At 44.1% G+C, this 16,721-nt stretch overlaps 1 protein-coding gene across 6 annotated transcripts in view; it reads right to left on the minus strand.

Moving 5' to 3' along the window:
• The window catches only part of daam1b (dishevelled associated activator of morphogenesis 1b), a 37,887-nt gene that overhangs the window by 19,710 nt on the left and 1,456 nt on the right, over nt 1-16,721 (minus strand). Inside the window, exon 2 of one of the 6 annotated variants that reach the window (XM_058056820.2) lies at nt 7,257-7,549. The exons of the other annotated variants lie outside the window; for them this stretch is intronic. The gene's annotated coding sequence lies outside the window, so the exon portion shown is untranslated. The remainder of the gene's footprint in view (nt 1-7,256; nt 7,550-16,721) is intronic. 6 annotated transcript variants of the gene reach the window in all.

Below are 16,721 nucleotides of genomic sequence, written 5' to 3' on the forward strand. Positions count from 1 at the left end.
GCAACACGGCACGGAGGCCACACATGGAAGCACACAGCAGTCCCCTCTGAATCGCATATTTATTTTGACACATCCTTGACTTTTCCAAATAGACTAGCAGAGACCTCGGCAGGCAGCAGCTGCATGGTTTCACGCTAACCACCCGTTGGAGCGTGAAAGCCCTCTTTGACCATATTAGTCCACAAAAACGTGCCCATCTTTTTCCATTAGCTAAAGCAGGCTGTAAACTTTGTACAAACTCTTGAGCCACGAGCGCTGATCCCCAGTAAGGCTCAGCGGCGTCAATACAAAGGCAGACATTTTGAACATGCACACTGGACCGCCGTTTTTTTTTTTTGGTGTGTAATTGTTAACCTGCGAGCGCTCTGACATTAGCCTCCGGAGGTTGTCTGTCAGGCGGTCAAGGTTCCTGACATTACACGGGCCTGTTAGAACACGAGGACATTCCTCTCAGAGTCAGGTGAGCCTTGTGACCCTGAACTACAAGTCGAGGACCTTCCAGTGTCACCTGCTCCGGCACGCAGTCAAACAAAAATGTCCTTTTTGTAGAATCATCAGGTTATTTCAGAGGCTGGGAAAATAACAACAGCAAACAGATCCTCCTTTTGTACTTCTTCATTAATACACATGCTGTAGTTAAACCCGCCGACTCAGGCTGGAACAATCACGTCTCTCTCTTCGCCCCCACGGGAGGTATCCCCTCTTTGATAGCCTTTGTTGTTGTCCTGACCATGTGGTTTTTGGAGGGTGAGCTGGCACGTGTCCAAACAGTCCAAAGATCCGCAGTGTTTGTACGGCGATGCCGTCAGTGCCTGCCCAAGATCTCTCCTGCAGATCTGTCAGGGCCGCCTGGAGAAAAGGCAGGAGTCAAAAGGGAGCATCCCAAGTCCAACACGGACGGGAGCTCACGTTACTCAACATGTGCGAAGGGAGAAGGGGGGTTGGAGGATGCATAACCTGTCTTCTCACGGCATTGCCAAGCCTTGTTTTTCCCTTTTCAGTCCTTTTGATTTTGACCTGTCTGTTTTACTCATCTCCTAAAGCTCCTATTCCACTTCGTTTACCGCTAAGAGACACACAGCCTGAAAACTAACAGCCACTTTTTTTGATGTCTTCTTAATTGTCGGTGTCATTTTTCAACAATTTAGTGTGTCAGTGTTCGTAAATGTGAGGCCCGTTCTGCTTTGATTTGACTGTATGTATTTGGTTGCACAAACCAACTCTTCTACTCGTAAAGCGCTGCACACAAAGGATGAATGCGTATCGAACACCAGGTGCCATCATTAACTCGGCCAAGGCACACAGATTATTGTGTTCTTGGGTGATATAGTCTTGTTACATACCAAAAGAAAGATTGGACACTCATCTTTCAGCAGAAAAAAAGTTTTGTTTCTACCTTTTCCGCTCTTTAGTAATCAGCAGTAGAATATATAGGTAAGTTTCAGCTAAATTTCAGTTCAAGATACATTTCAAGTACAACTTTAAAAATGCCAAAATGCTTAAATAATGATGCCACAAAAAAAAACACAAAAAATGGTTGAAAAATAATCTTTTTACAATTTTACAATGTGGCTGCACAGCGTGCGAGTGGTTAGCACGCAGGCCTCACAGCAAGGAGACCCGAGGTCGATTCCACCCTCAGCCATCTCTGTGTGGAGTTTGCATGTTCTCCCCGTGCATGCGTGGGTTTTCTCCGGGTACTCCGTTTTCCTCCCACATTCCAAAAACATGCTAGGTTAATTGGTGACTCCAAATTGTCCATAGGTATGAATGTGAGTGTGAATGGTTGTTTGTCTATATGTGCCCTGTGATTGGCTGGCGACCAGTCCAGGGTGTACCCTGCCTCTCGCACAGGCTCCAGTACCCCCCGTGACCCTCATGAGGATAAGCGGTAAAAAATGAATGAATGAATGAACATTTGCAGTGAGATGCCTTTTCACTTCCTGGTTGCTGCGGAGCATGGATTTCTATGGGAAAGATGCATGCCGAGCTCTTCTAAAATGCACTTCTGCCACCTTGTGACCGTTTTCGCAGCTTGAAACTGCACCATATGTTTCTATTGTGCAATTGCATCATTACCTATGCATACTACGTATGAATACGTCTTTGGGGCCAAGCGTTCAAGTTAAAAATACATTAATCTTTGGTAGCGACTGAGTTTAAAACTGTAAAGTGGGATTGAGTTTACCACTAAATATGGTAAAAACCTTCAGCAGACTGACGATCACATCTGCAAAATTTTAACAGGTTTGTTTGAAAAACATGGCCGCCATGGAGTAAATGATCTTTCTAGTGGCAAGGGCAGGACTTGGCAACAAATTGGCCATGAGTCATTGACTGTTTGACTAATGATTATACTATATTGCTATTACATTTACACGTCTACCAAAGCATTTTCACCATAATCCACCGAGGGCTCTATAAATGTTATTTACAATCTTGCCCCATGGACTGTTCATTAAATGGCCTTTTTTGTTCCCACCCTTGATTTTGTAGATCTTTTTAGAAGTCAGTCTCCATGTTCAGTCCAATTACTTTACTCAACAATAAGATACCTTTCTGAAAAGCCTTTGGGGGAGTAAGTGACTCCCCCCACTCCAGTGGCATTGTTGTGTCTGGCCACGACCTCATGTGAAGAAGGGAGTGTTTTTGCAAAGAATGAAACTGATGATGACGAACTGAGGGATTTTTTTTTTATATTCTTCTAACATGCTACTGTCTTTGTATTGAACCCTGAGTCATGTCATGTGGTGGTTAAGATGTACCTGAGATAAAGAGAAACACTGTTAAAATCGATGCTGGCCTACGCAAAGTGGAACTGCAGCTGTGTTATGGGCGGGCCAGAAAGGCATTTACTGCATACTGGTTTAATCTTCTTTTCTGGTTTAGGATTTAGGCTGGATCAGACTTGCGATTTGATGATCATCTCACCATGTTATCGTTTCTAAAGCAAAGCCACTCCAAATATACACGTTTATGGTTTTATTGACATAAATGCAGTTTTCAAGGTGCCATATTGAGTGCTATTTTTTCAAATTTGTGAAAATGAAATTTTATATGTTTTTAAAAATGCTACCACAGCAACGCAGTTTGCCTCCCATGTGGCCCACCACCACAGCTTCAAAAAAAAATCAATCAATTATATCAACACTCCAGTAACAATGTAACAGTAAGGAGTACAACAGGAGTACACGTTAGCAACATTAGCATAGCTATCTGAGCTACCGCTATCATTACGGTCACATTTTAACAGCAACATCATACTATGTCAGTGGTGTCTAAAGTGTGGCCCGGGGGCCATTTACGGCCCATAGCTTTTTTTTTTTTTAAATGATCAAACGTATAGCTCTCATGTCTGTCGCTGACTGACGGATAGTTGAGGCAGCTTCAGGCTTTATTTTAAGATGTGTAGCAAAGCCTGCCCCCCCCCCAAAGCTGTCCTCTGTGGGTCAGAAGTGGTATCATGTCCATGAGCTAGGATGTTTTTTGACATCATGGAAATCCAGACCTTCAAACGTGACAGTTTGAGTGCTTCTTTTCTCAAAAGTGGAGCAAACCAGTGAGGGAGATGATAGATTTTTCTCCTATTTGGCGTCTAGGGACACATACTATTGTTAGAACATCATTAAAAAGTCACTTTTGCATGATAAAAAGTATAGTGTACATCCCACCAATGCAGCTAAATGCTGCATTGTTGAGGCCAAACTGCACTGCCGAACTGAATTTCCCTTTTTACCCCTAAAAACCACAGACCATACCAACATGTGATATTTTACAGGGAAAAAAATGAAACCATAGCGCAAGCTCAGGGGTCAGGGATTGTAGTATTTTGCAGCAAGCCTCGGTTATCAACACGAGAGGCTTATGGGCTTTTGAAACCCCCACCGGACACGCATCAAAATGTATCTTGGATGCATTTAAAGAGCTATGAGCATAAAGGGGTCAGGAGTCACACGGTGAAGGCTGGTGGTCCTCCTTTCATCAAGTCCCCGTTTAGAGGGTGCACAGGGGCTTGGCTGAAGCGTCAACATAAGTCCAATATTTGGACATGTGGTGGTTTAGTCGCTCCAAGAATAACAGCAATTAAAAGTGACAAAACAATGTCCTTCAGGTTCTAACGCTGAAATCTACAATATTTCATGTCAATGTTGACATTGAACATAGCCTTTGGTGATGTTTAGCAAGGGTGAAACGGCACAGAGCACAGCTGGACACCACATTTAACATACTCAATTACCACCCCCCCCCCCACTAAAGTACACTATGGATAAACACACACAGACTCGCATACACATTAGAAAATAACTGGGCCATGACAGAAATGCTGACTGGCAGGTTAAGAGGAGATTAATATCGGCTGAGGGGGCAGTCCCCGGCTCGCTACGGCCCACAGAAGGAGGTCTCGCTCAGGTATGGTGTGTGTGTGCTCCTGTCCATGACAGCTTTGCCGTGCCGAGGTATGACCAAGGGAGTCCCATGGCTGATCAGGCAGAGCGCTCCGATTACAGGATTAACATACAGCGCCGAGGATGTCAGCACTGAGGCTGACAAAAGGAAGTATCGCTGCCACAAGCTGCCCCATTTTACAGGCAGGTTTTGAAAAAGTCCTGTGTAGTGTTGCGAAAGGAACAAAAGCATCCTTTTCTGCGTGGGACATTCCTCAGCTGTTTTTCTGACATGTTGAGAAATGGCAGAGAAACAAAAGCCTTTTCCCACAATAATATCACCAGTGACTGAGGGTGTATTGATTGCAGCGGTGTCAAATTTCAGACACGCCTGCGTTTTCTTCTTTTTGTTTCCTCACACTGCTATTGCAACGTTTATGATGCAAGAAATTAACACGTGTTCTTGGAGTGATGACATAAAAGTGACCCTTGTATGTTTCTTTGATCTGATTGGCAAGCTGCTGTAGTCCAAAATAAACAAACACCAACTTTAGCTTTGCTCCATTGGAAAAACTACGGTGGCGGTGAGTACTGCCTAATAATCCTAATTGGGCACTTCACTTAAAGCAAACGCTCCAATTCCATTCAATTAACCACAGCGTCTCTAGGGTCCTATCCAATCTGTTTAATTTTTTTTCCCAAATTCAGTTTTTTGTATTTTTCTCTTTTCTTTTACCATAGTGTGTCATGCTAGCCTTGCTAACCTTTCCAAATGGGATGTCAGCCTCTGCACACATTGCTGACGACTTTTCCACGTTTAATCAAAGTGATTGCTGCAATACGAGCCATTAAAACAATAAAGCTAGTATACACCATAGGGACGGCATGGCATGATAGCAACACACAGGCGGACATGATACGCACTGCAAAACAACAGCCGGAGATTCTATTATCCACGTTGCACAGACATAATCTAATCATCTTCCTCAACCAACCCTGCAAACACAACTCCACCTTTCAGCATATATCTCCTACCCCCACGCCGACATCACAGAGGATAACAGAGGAGTGATAACGTCTGATCAAGGAGAGCTGACCAGGTGACTGCCTGCAGGATTAGCTCATGTCTTGAGAGGTCACGGCGCTCTCACAGGGACAAAAGGATGATGCACACATTTGGCAGTAAAGTTATTAATCCTCAGTCCAAATTAACTTGTGTGGACGAAGGGGGACACAGTATGAAATGCCAACGAGTCCTCTCACAGGAAGGTTTGTCAAACTCGTTCTGTAGACAGACACACTCGGAGCAAGTTGGAATTCTTGCTGGGGGTCAACAAGGGAGGGTTAGACTGGGGTCAAAGGGAGGAATTGTACCACAACATCCTCGCCAAGCATCATTATCATTATCATCATCTGGGCGGACTTGGCTGTGCTCCAAACACACACACACATGAAATGGATAGTTTAAAAATAGACCGCATGTCGAGCGCCGCACTCAACCACGGCACAGAATACAATGTGGAATGTTTAATACGCAGATAACAGTTATGTGGAAGGATGCAGCACTTTATTTAGCAAGCATGATCAAGTCTGAGCAATAAAATGGGCGGATTCGCCGTCTTGCAGGAACTACTAGGGAAGTTGTCTGCCTGCGGGAGTGAATGCTTGTCACATGTCATGAGCACGCCTTGTTTCCTGTCGCTCTGCAAGGAGTAAAGGTGCAACTTTAATGGTCCTTCATTTTTTTTTTGGCTTTGCTACACATCATAACACTAAGTCTGGAACCAAATATCTGATGTGAGAGCCATAGCTAACAGGCTAAAAATGCATAAAGTGCACAATAGTACTTCCTGGAGCCACACACTGTTCGAGAGAGGCGTGGACAGCTCATTCCAAACATGCTAATACATTCCAATACACTAATGTGAGACCACCGAGAATGACTTAAAATTGTTGAAAAATAGTTTCATATGGGAACTTTAACCTGTAAGGTGGAGCAGCCCAGTTAGCAGCTTTAGGAGGATTCTAAGGATGCTTTAGAGCCATAGCTGTAATCTCTCCACCACAGCACGAGCTGCAGCCTTCCCCCTCAGTTGCTATGGCAACCGGAGAGGTTGCCGACCAGTGCATGCTGTGGTGGGTGATTTTACGTAAGCCGCCCATCACCCGCGGTTTTAATCTGAATAGTTATGGTGCAGAAACTAGAATCGTCCCTTTAATTTGGTGGAGAAAAACAAATAAATGCGTTTAAAACATGTCTGGAGTGGTGAAATCCTTGGCGGAATCTGTGATGAGGGAGTGGAACCTGAGAAGGGTAGACACAGCAAGGTCCTCAAGGTGACTTTCCTCTTCATTGACCTGATAACTTGCACTCCCCAGTCACACCTCCACATGCTGTGGATTTTTTAAAAAAATGATGCGTTCCTCCTCTCACACTCCCTTGACAATCCCTTGAGGGGCAGCATCCGCCAGAGAGAACCCGGTGGGAGGTAGCAGCTTGTGCATTTACCATACACATCTACCAGCAAACCAAGCTTGTCATTATGGGGCATTCCCCCGCATACAGACAGATCAGTTTCCAAGAAATCAGCCTCGGTCGAAGCATCGTGTCATCCGCCCCTCCCCCGCCATCATTTTCCACTCCAACACCCGCTAATTAGACCAGCATGACCCAATCACCTGCGTCACAGTGAGTGGAATCCAGGCTGCATCCATAAAAAGTGATAATGCCGCCCCGAGCTTATCCGTGGACTGATAGCCTCAGAGCGAGAGTTTACCCCCCAAACACATTCCACGCTGCAGATAGCCAGCCGGCTTAAGGACCCCTCTCCCATGCATTTTCTTCAAAGGAAGACATAAGGATACTCTTACCCTGTCCAGGAGCACCTCTCTTCTGCTCTCAGCATTCCCTTTTTTTTTGTTTTCAATCCTTAACTCACTGCAGTGTCCCGCTTTCTGCACAGCACACAGCAGAGCATTTCCTTCAGCAAGGTGTGTAATCCATGCAGCTTTGAATCCCAGAGACAAGTGCCAGCAATTAAAAGATGAAGCTTTCTTCTCTGGAGAGAGAGGATGGGTGATGAAGGAGGCGTGCAAGCACACGGCGGGCCGGCAAAAACTTGGTGTGTCCTGTCCTGTCCTGTCCTCTCCTCTCGCGTCTTTCTCTGCAGAATGCAGAGGGGACAGGCACAGATGTTACTGGCTCCAGGCCACGCCCCTTTTCAACACTCCCTCATCCTAATAGGATACAGCCCTGACCGCCGCCCAGTTTGTCCCCCTCCCCCTGCCTCCTCTCTCGCTCCTTGAACGCCTCTGGTCAACTTGTTTAGGGTTTGTTTGAGGAGCTGCACGAGGAAAACAAAGCCGAGGTGTGAAACGCATGTGCCGTAAAAATGGGGGCAACGAAAGTGTAGCAGCACAAACTGTTTTATAACTGAATTATAATGTTTTTCAACAATTTCCCATCAGTCTCAGCGGTCTTACAACAGTGTAATGTAGCCTTGATGCTGGAGTGTAGGCACTTTAAAAGTGCTTTTACAACTGGTTACCTGCCGTTTTGTGCAGCCTGTAGCTTTAATGCTGATGAGGTGTGTTTGTGTGTTCTGTTTTTTACCTTCTATACTTATTTAGAATAGAATAACAGAATATCTGGTCTGCAACCAATTATTCACAAGGAACAGGGCATCTTTCAATCGTTTACAATCACCTGAAAGTAAACTGTCATTGAACTATCATTGAAACCATAGGCAAGATTTAAAGACGACCGATGCAGTTCTTCATATGTTCCAAATAAATCTGTTCACAAAAGGGAGGTGACACGAGGCTCAAGTCATCTTCTTAATCCCTTTCTGGTTTCCACAGCATATATGTGTCACGCCTCAGTCATTCAAATGTGACACAATCCCAGGATCTCTTTTTTTGCGGGCGAGAGCCATTACGCAAGAGCGGCGCTGCTATTCAATAGTCGCGCTCTGCGCATTGTGTCAGTAATGGAGGATCGCATGGCAGCCAGGCGATTCGGCTGTCATTATGAAGAAAAACCTTTCTCTGCCAAAAACACAAAGCACTCTGAACATTATTTAACGTTACAGAGATGAGCTCATTCCGTCCGTTTGCCAGTTGCCAGTAATTTGAAGGAAATAAAACAAAAAAAAACTTATAGATAGCAGATGACACATTGTGTTTAAGTTGGACTCCCACAGTAGAGAGTCCAGAAAACGATCTGCCAGATGTGTGGTTGCAGATATGGGGGGCGCCGGGTCGCGCCATGCCAGTGCAGCCATGAATGGATAACACTGGAAAAGCCGTACAGTGACGGGTAGCTGCCTCTGAAAAGAATGTCATGCAGCTGCAATAACAGACAGGTCTGGTTCCCATGCAGGCCTTCTGTTCGAATCACAAAATAAAAAAGAAGACAGGAATGATGTTTTGGTTTGGCACCTGCTGATACAAATGAGTATACAGGAAATAAATGAATTGGGTTCCACTGGGAACTACACAACAAAACCTTGATCAAAATACGGCCTTTCCCCTGTAATAAGGCTTTGGGTTAACTGGTACCCAGGCCAGAACCTGACCTTGGTTGCTTTGGTTCGCCTTTTTGTGACTTGATGGCACGAGTGTTGACAAAACAAGCTGGCGAATGGCAGCCCAGCCAACAAGGAAGCATGCAAATAAGCGGCAGGACTGTTGATGACCCTGAAAAAATTCCACTGTGATTACAAGCCTGTTGACCACATTTCTCTGCATTAAAAAAAATAAAAAAACAGACGATGGTGATCGCTCGCAGTGTGGCACGCGGGTCCTGTCAAGACTCAGCGGAACGGCCTGAAGCTAATTCGAATGATGTTGACTTTTCGAGACAAAATCCACCGCTGCAAACTCAAAACACTTCTCAGCTGAATTATGACTGACAGACAGAAAAAAAAGAGGAATGTGTGATGTCGGGGAAGGGGACATTACAATATGGCTCGTATCATGTGGTGGAGGTCTGCGGGGCTGCTCAAGAACGTATGCTTCCATTCAGGGCGGGGCCGGACCCATAAATTCCACCAATGTGGCCCTTCCCTAGCAGAAGACCCTAACCGTCACACAAATTAAATACCAAAAGGGCCCTATCGGTTTTCACCCACCCTCTGAGAGGCTTGTAATTACCCCCCAGGAAAAGTCTACATCCCACAAGAGGACACTTTCAACGTCCCATAATCGCTGAGGAACATGTGTGCAACCATGAAAAGGGAGCCAAGTTTGGCAAAACCACTTTTTGAGTTTGGAATAGGGGTGTGCCATGTCATCATACGGCCAGGGATGTTTGGCTATAAATCCCCATGATGACAGTAATCATGGGCCACACCACTTTGGGGTTTCTTTACTCCGTTATTTAATAAATTAGCAAGCCATTACATCTGAATTTGGATTGAGAGCGCACTCAAACTGTATTTAGTCGATTGTAAGGCATTGTGGAGTAACTTTACATCTTTAATATCCCTTGATATGACCTCAGAAGACAGAAAACTGACGGCTTACTTGTGTGGCTGTTATACAAAAAAGCACAAGAAAACTAACAAAAACAACAACCAAAGTGGAAGCAACCTTAAAGACAAACAGTACAATATGGCACCTGGTCTCACTTTACAATAAGGTAAACTAAAACATAGTAGTTACTGAGGAACTAATGAGTAGTGGTTAGGGTTAAGGTAGGTTCGTTCCTCATGAGTTACTGTCATTATGTGTATACCTTATTGTACATTTCTGGAGGAAATGTCTCCAAAGTCCCAATATACTGTGGGATTGAATCAATAATGCTAAATTCTGTGGTTGCCAAAAGCCTGAAACAGTTGAATGGCCTCGGCTGCAGTGAGTGCTGGTAACAGATTGACAGAGTTGGAAGGTTGAAAGGCTGCGGCTTAACTTGTTGATCCCTCCAGATGTAGGCCAAGCACGCTGTGGCGGGAAATCAGTGGTTAAGGTTTTTTGTTTTTTTTTGTTCCAGTAGACAGATAAGGAAGCGACTGCACTTAGCGAACAAACCATGATGGGGGGGAACATTAATCCGATATGCTCATTAGCTAAACTATCGCAATGGGGTGTTGTGGAAAAAGAGAAAGGTTTCAGATCCAGACCTCCACACCAGTCTTGACTGGTTTATGACCAGCAGGGCGCCAGCTGGTGTGCACAGCACGGCCATGTTGCTTGGCCGGACAGCTGAGCTGCTTATCTGCAGGTATCATAAGCTCAACCTGAGTGACGGGCAAAGGTGTGAGAGCAGAGCGAGCCGGGAGAGGATGCTTTGGTATGTTAACAAGTAAACTGGATGGACCTGACTCGTCTCTGCCCTGTGGCGTCGCTTGGGAAACCGACAGGAGGCAAACAACCAGGATTAGGGTGCTTTTGAGGTCATGTGTTGTGTACAACCTACACAAACACCTAGATGCAATGAAAATGCAGTGGTTCTACTGTATGTCACAACAGCGTGTTAAATAATAATGTAACAGGAAGGATAGATGGACAATGTTTGCCATCATGCCTGCACAACATTGAGCTGTTGACGCAGCTGCTTTGGTCTGATTGGCGACCTGTCCGTTGCCTGTTTGCCATCACCTTGTAGTAAACCTGCTTGGCCGAGTATTCATTACTGCACATTTGGGGGATTTCAACCATTTAAAGCAAGGCTTCTGAAATGGTGTCAACCTTGGATCCACATTTTCTAAAGGTTATTAGATCGTAACCCGCATTTTCGTACATTATTTGTATTTTTTTATTATTATTTTGTATACTTCCATCCAAGTCATTGACATTTTTATTATTTCATGTAAGTAATTTTAAATGTTTATTTTGTATTATTTTTTCTACTTTTGTCATTTTTAATGTTTAGTTATTTGTAGTATTTTTTACAGTTTTATTTCATAGATATTTTTTACTTACTTTTTGCTGCATTCTTTTCATTGGGAAAAAGTACCGTTAAATGGTGAAAAAATAGTCCAAAATGACATTGCAACATAAAGGACTGCATTAGTTTGTGTTAAGATAAATATGGGATCAAAATACCCATTTTGCCACACGGAACAAATGTTTCAAAAGGAAATTTGGTCTAGATTCATTCAACACAACTAGAATGGCTTGAAAATAAAAACGTAAATGTCACAAGGCTGTCTTAGTAGGTCCGTTTTTCTAGTAAGATTTCTAGCAGATTCTGCATAAAAATACTTGGTTCTTTTAAACAATGTGCTCAAATAAGATAACAAGAAAGCGCATGATGGACATTACCAGCACTAATCATGCCAACTAAGTTAAAGGAAATGTCATTATCGTGGTTAAAAACCAAGAGGTATGTAGAGGACAAAAGACAGACATTTCCTGGATAATATACATAGGATTAGCACAAACAGAGGGGGTCCATTTTATAAAACATAGAACACGGCGCTCCGTCCCTTTTTGCCATGCTTCAAGTCACGATATGAAAAAAGTAAGGAGATGTAGCCTAAACAAAATTCCCTGCTCTGCTTGGAGACAAACTTGTCAGAACTTGAGAGGGCTTTTCAGAGGGCGGGGCAGGCATCTCCGGCGCTGGTCGGCTGCTGGATCTGATATCCGTCTGCTGTGTGTGTCGAGGTCGGTTACGCACGCTTTGGTTTTTGCAACGGGCCAAAAAACTTCCTGGCATGCCGTCAGGTTCCTTGAAGGAGATAAAATTGCGGTAGCTGGATGTTGCGGGCGGTTCCTCCACAAAAACACACAGAGTGGTGAATGAATGAGATTGTTGTCGCTTGGGCTCTGAGGGCGTTCAGAAAACATGAAGGTAACTCTTTCACAGAGATGGTGTTGACATCTGCATCCCAACAACATCCTTCCCTTTTCAACGTCAGTTAGTCCTTTTCAGTGCCGGAAACATGTGAGAACGGCGTGACTCAATTAATTGCTGGGTGCGACGCAGACTTGAAACAATAAACAGGCCAACTCAAATAGACGCCTGCCCCAAGTCAAGAAAAAAACAAAAAAATAGGTCCTCCACTTTAAAAAATTAGGGCTGTCAAAAATCTTAACTGCTGTAACTAATTAATTTCATTAATCACGCTTGCCACCATCTTTAATATATGTGTACTATGTCAAGCCAAGACCGCAAATGGAGCCACAATAACAATCCCAAAGAGTCTGCTGCTCTTTCATAACTTTATTCAAAGTGAACACATCAACAGCAGTACAAGTCCAACACCATATACGTATGTATCTCCAACTCACAAACAATTCCTCACTGCCACGAGACGGCCAGTCTACATGAGGGCTAGTAAGGCCAGTCTACGTGCATGTCAAACAAATTCTACCGGTGTATATTTCCAGGTTGCAAGATAAAATTGCATACTTTGTATGTCTTCATGAGTCTTTCATATATTTTTCTGGTATCTGGTTTGGGAACTTGGTCTTTCCTTTTTCGTATACCGCACATGCACCCCAAATAGGTCATCAGTGGGACCAACGAACATTCAAATATTTTCTACCTCCTCCATGCGTGTCGCGATTTTACTCCTTTGTGGTCACCACAACTGCAGTGATTTGGGGAACACCATGAATTGCAGGCCAAAAAAAAAAAAACGTAGGTGTTACTGCTAAATAACATGTGCATTAATACACACATACTGTACTCACGCAATATGAACAATATGATTTTTTACTATGTTTTGCCACAAAGTGTGCAGAACAAGGGCCTTATATTGCCTATTTCATCCTGAAAACAAATATTTTCCAGTTAAGTACAGTACATATTTGAGTAAAATGCTTTTGCTTGTGAGAACAGGCTATTTACTGTGACGTGCAAAACACACACTGTTATTACCATACAAGTAGCGGCCTGAAGTGATGCGTACACACAAAATGTCCTGTCGGACAAATGGCTGCCATCCAAATGGCCTCGCCTGCAAAGGTAATAATAAACGGGAGGGGGGCGGGTCTGCAGAAGCACCCAAACCGCACGCGCTTGTAAAATATTCTAATTTCAGGTGTGGCACTCGGGGGGCAATTAGAAGTGAATAATTAGCATGAGTCCTGTCAGTGACAGACAAAGGGGAAGGAAGGATGTATGCAAGGTTTGAAACATGAATCCCACTTGGCCTGTAAACACCACCCCCCCCTCCCCATCCCTCTCATCCTTACAACTCACACATGCACACGCCAACACAGAGGGCAGGACTCACATGCTTTCTTTGTTCAAACCGCAGCATGATCGTCTGAGGTTCGGTCACTTGGTTTACTACAACTCAACACCATGACTAAACAAAACCTCTCTTTATGAGCATTAAAAGCAAGCAGAAGAAAAGCCTTGGAGGAGCTCCTAACGTTCACTCGAGCAGAACAAGACTGTAAAAGTCTTAAAAGGTTTACAATTCATTAATAAACATACTATGCCGTCCATCTAATTGGGAGCACACTTTGCTGAAGTCTCAACTATCATTGCAGGCATCTGAAAAGTAGCTCAGCGTCTCCAACCGCAGCAAGCTCAGATCAGCCCTAAAATTAATTTCATGGGTCACCCAGTTCTCATTCTAGTTATAGAGCAGCATAAGATGAAGATGAAAAGGCTTGTTTCTCTGGAGGGAGACAACCCTGAGGAGATTATACGGACAGTAAAAAACAAAAACAAAAAAAAAACACAAATAATGGCAGACGGGGAGGCCAAATGTTAGCCAAATGTCATGATACCGCGCATAACGTCAGCAAATCCTGTGAGATTTGGACATTTTACAGTGACGTGAAGTGTGATGACGACCATAGATCAGCAAAGTGTAGCAATAGCAAAGCAGCAAAGAGACTGTACACATCTCTCTCCTGGCTGCCAAGTACAATAATGCAAAAGTTCAGCAAAAGGTCAGCATTAATGTAAAAAGAAAAAAAAGGAGAAATATTTCTGTAGTAAAAACACAGTAGAAGGCAAGATTTTTTTCTGCATGCTTTGATTGGGAAAAAGTAGCACCATCTGGTGAAAACATATTAAAAATGTCAGGACAGTAGTCCAAAATGACATAACATGACGGACTGCATTCATTTGTGTTAAGATGTGCCGCATACGGTGTAGCTTTGCCATATTAGGCTACAAAGTTAAAAACGCGATTAAGGGCAAATGTTTATGTAGAACAATTCAACACAACCAGAATGGAAAATGAAAATAAAAAGGAAATGTCACCAGGATCTCTCAGCAGGTGAGATTTTCTAGCAACCAGGATGTTATTGATTAGCTCTAGATTGTGCACACTAATGCATAGCAAAACAAAAAAGATAATAAGTGCATGATGATTACCAGCTATTATGATTCATTTTTCATGGCTAATAAGACCCTGGGAAAAGGACCTGACCGAGTCTCAATGAAGGCTCCATAACTCAGCAGAAGATCCTGTTCATTAAAAAAGTGCCATCAGTGAGCAGCCGAGCTGCTCACTGCTAACCCCCACACAATGAGGAGGGTCAAGAGGCACTGGGGCTTGCGGCCTTTTGGGGGTGGAATAATCGCTGTTCAATCGCAGGGTGGGCTCAAGAAAATTATATGTTTCTTCTGCGTTTGCTGGTAATGACTAATGTGCAGCAGGACCAGATCAAGCTAAGAGGTTAGTCCGTGGGTGAGCCTTTCACTTCCAATGACAACATTTAGACATTAACAATTGCAACAATGAGCAGAATGCAACCTTGGCTCCTGGGTGTGACCAACAATGGCCGCCAAACCCCAGCTGTCCCAACAAACGGGGACAAGTGCAAAGCAAGGGGCCAGATTGGGGGCAGGGTGTGGCATGGCGGTATGGGGGGGTGGGATGTCATGGTGACGGACCCTGCTTCGGATGCTAGATGAAGCCATTGTTTGGCCCAAATGAAGCATGTCGCACAATGACGGACACATTCTGACCCAAAACAAGCCCATTGTTAGCCAGAGTGTTCAGCTCCGGCATCCATCACAAGTGGACATGAGAAAACCAAAACAGACTAGGAAGAAGTTACCACCACACATGGTTCTCCCCCATGCAGCGCATGCTGACATTAGGGCGTATCATCGGGGGGGCTCAGCTGCACTAGGGCGGCGAAATGATGTCCACCGCTGAAAAAATAATTAGACCCTTCTGCTGCTGCTGTTGGCGCTTTCATTTAGCCTTCCTAAGTGTTGCCTTTCATGTGAGCCGACCATGATGGACCATCCCCACCCCCCAATTCCCCTTCACTGCCACTCCTGGTAATTGGAACACTCTTTCAGTCCATTATCGCATTCAGTTCGTTTGTGTGAGGCAGGTACAAAAACGTTGTCACATTTTATGGACTTTTCCCTTATATCACACTGAAGGAATTGCTGATCTTTCCACTTTTGTTAACAGCCAAGGCTCATAGTTGTCTTTTCGCCAAGAACTGGGCCCCTGCAGTGACATTTTATTACCTTACTGTCAGCTTCTGGGCACCATCACCACTCCGTGTGCAGGTTGGAGAATGTCTAAGGTGGTTTCCCAGTGCAAGCCGCATAATCGCAGCATCTAATTTGGTTTTCCCCAATGAAACTAATAACTACACTGGTGGCAACCAGTCGGGTGTGGACATCTGTCCTGTAGGTGGTGGTATTGAGATGACTTTTGTAGTCATTTCATCGTGGCTACTAATCTTACTTAAGGCAGAGACTTGAGTTGCTTTGCAGAAAAAAAGTATTACAAAAAGCTAAAAACACACTAGATACACTAGAGTTGCTTAACTCAGGTTTGCTGACGTTTCTAGAATGAGATGCATTTGCCCTGAATAATTTGGTTAATTTAACAATAGAAATTAACATTTGCTGCTCAGCTGCATGCCAGAAGTTGATGATTTGGGCTGGAAAAAAAATCACACTAACAATTGATTAAGTACTTTCTGGACTATAGAGCGAACTGGTATGTAAGCAGCAGAAATATGCTCACATGGAGAATCATGGCTGTTGTAAAGGTTGGTTCGATAGATCTGGCAGGGAGTTTATAAACACAGAAGCAAGCGTATCATAACAACAGTACTAATCATGAAAGGTGCACAAATGCAGAGAGAGACCTGTAATTCCAATGTCAGGACTTGCCAACTCCCCATGTGTGGACAAAATACCATGAGGAATCAATAGCATAAAGGCTTCTTGCAGAGTGTTGACAGTGAAAACAGATCACAACACAGTAAGTAAGCCGTCTCACAAGGCGGCGGCGGCGGCGGTGCACTGCAAGCACGTACAGGCCCCTCATTGCTATGCAATGTAATGATTGAGAGCATTTTAATTCTCGGGAATGTGGGCCCTCGCTGATAACCCGCCTGACTGAAAATAAGCCGACCCCTGGTATGGCTGCTGTGTGATAATCTCTC

This window comes from Doryrhamphus excisus, linkage group LG19 (assembly GCF_037039965.1).
Source record: "Doryrhamphus excisus strain RoL-2023G ecotype Guam linkage group LG19, RoL_Dexc_Guam_v1.1, whole genome shotgun sequence".
NCBI lineage: Eukaryota > Metazoa > Chordata > Actinopteri > Syngnathiformes > Syngnathidae > Doryrhamphus > Doryrhamphus excisus.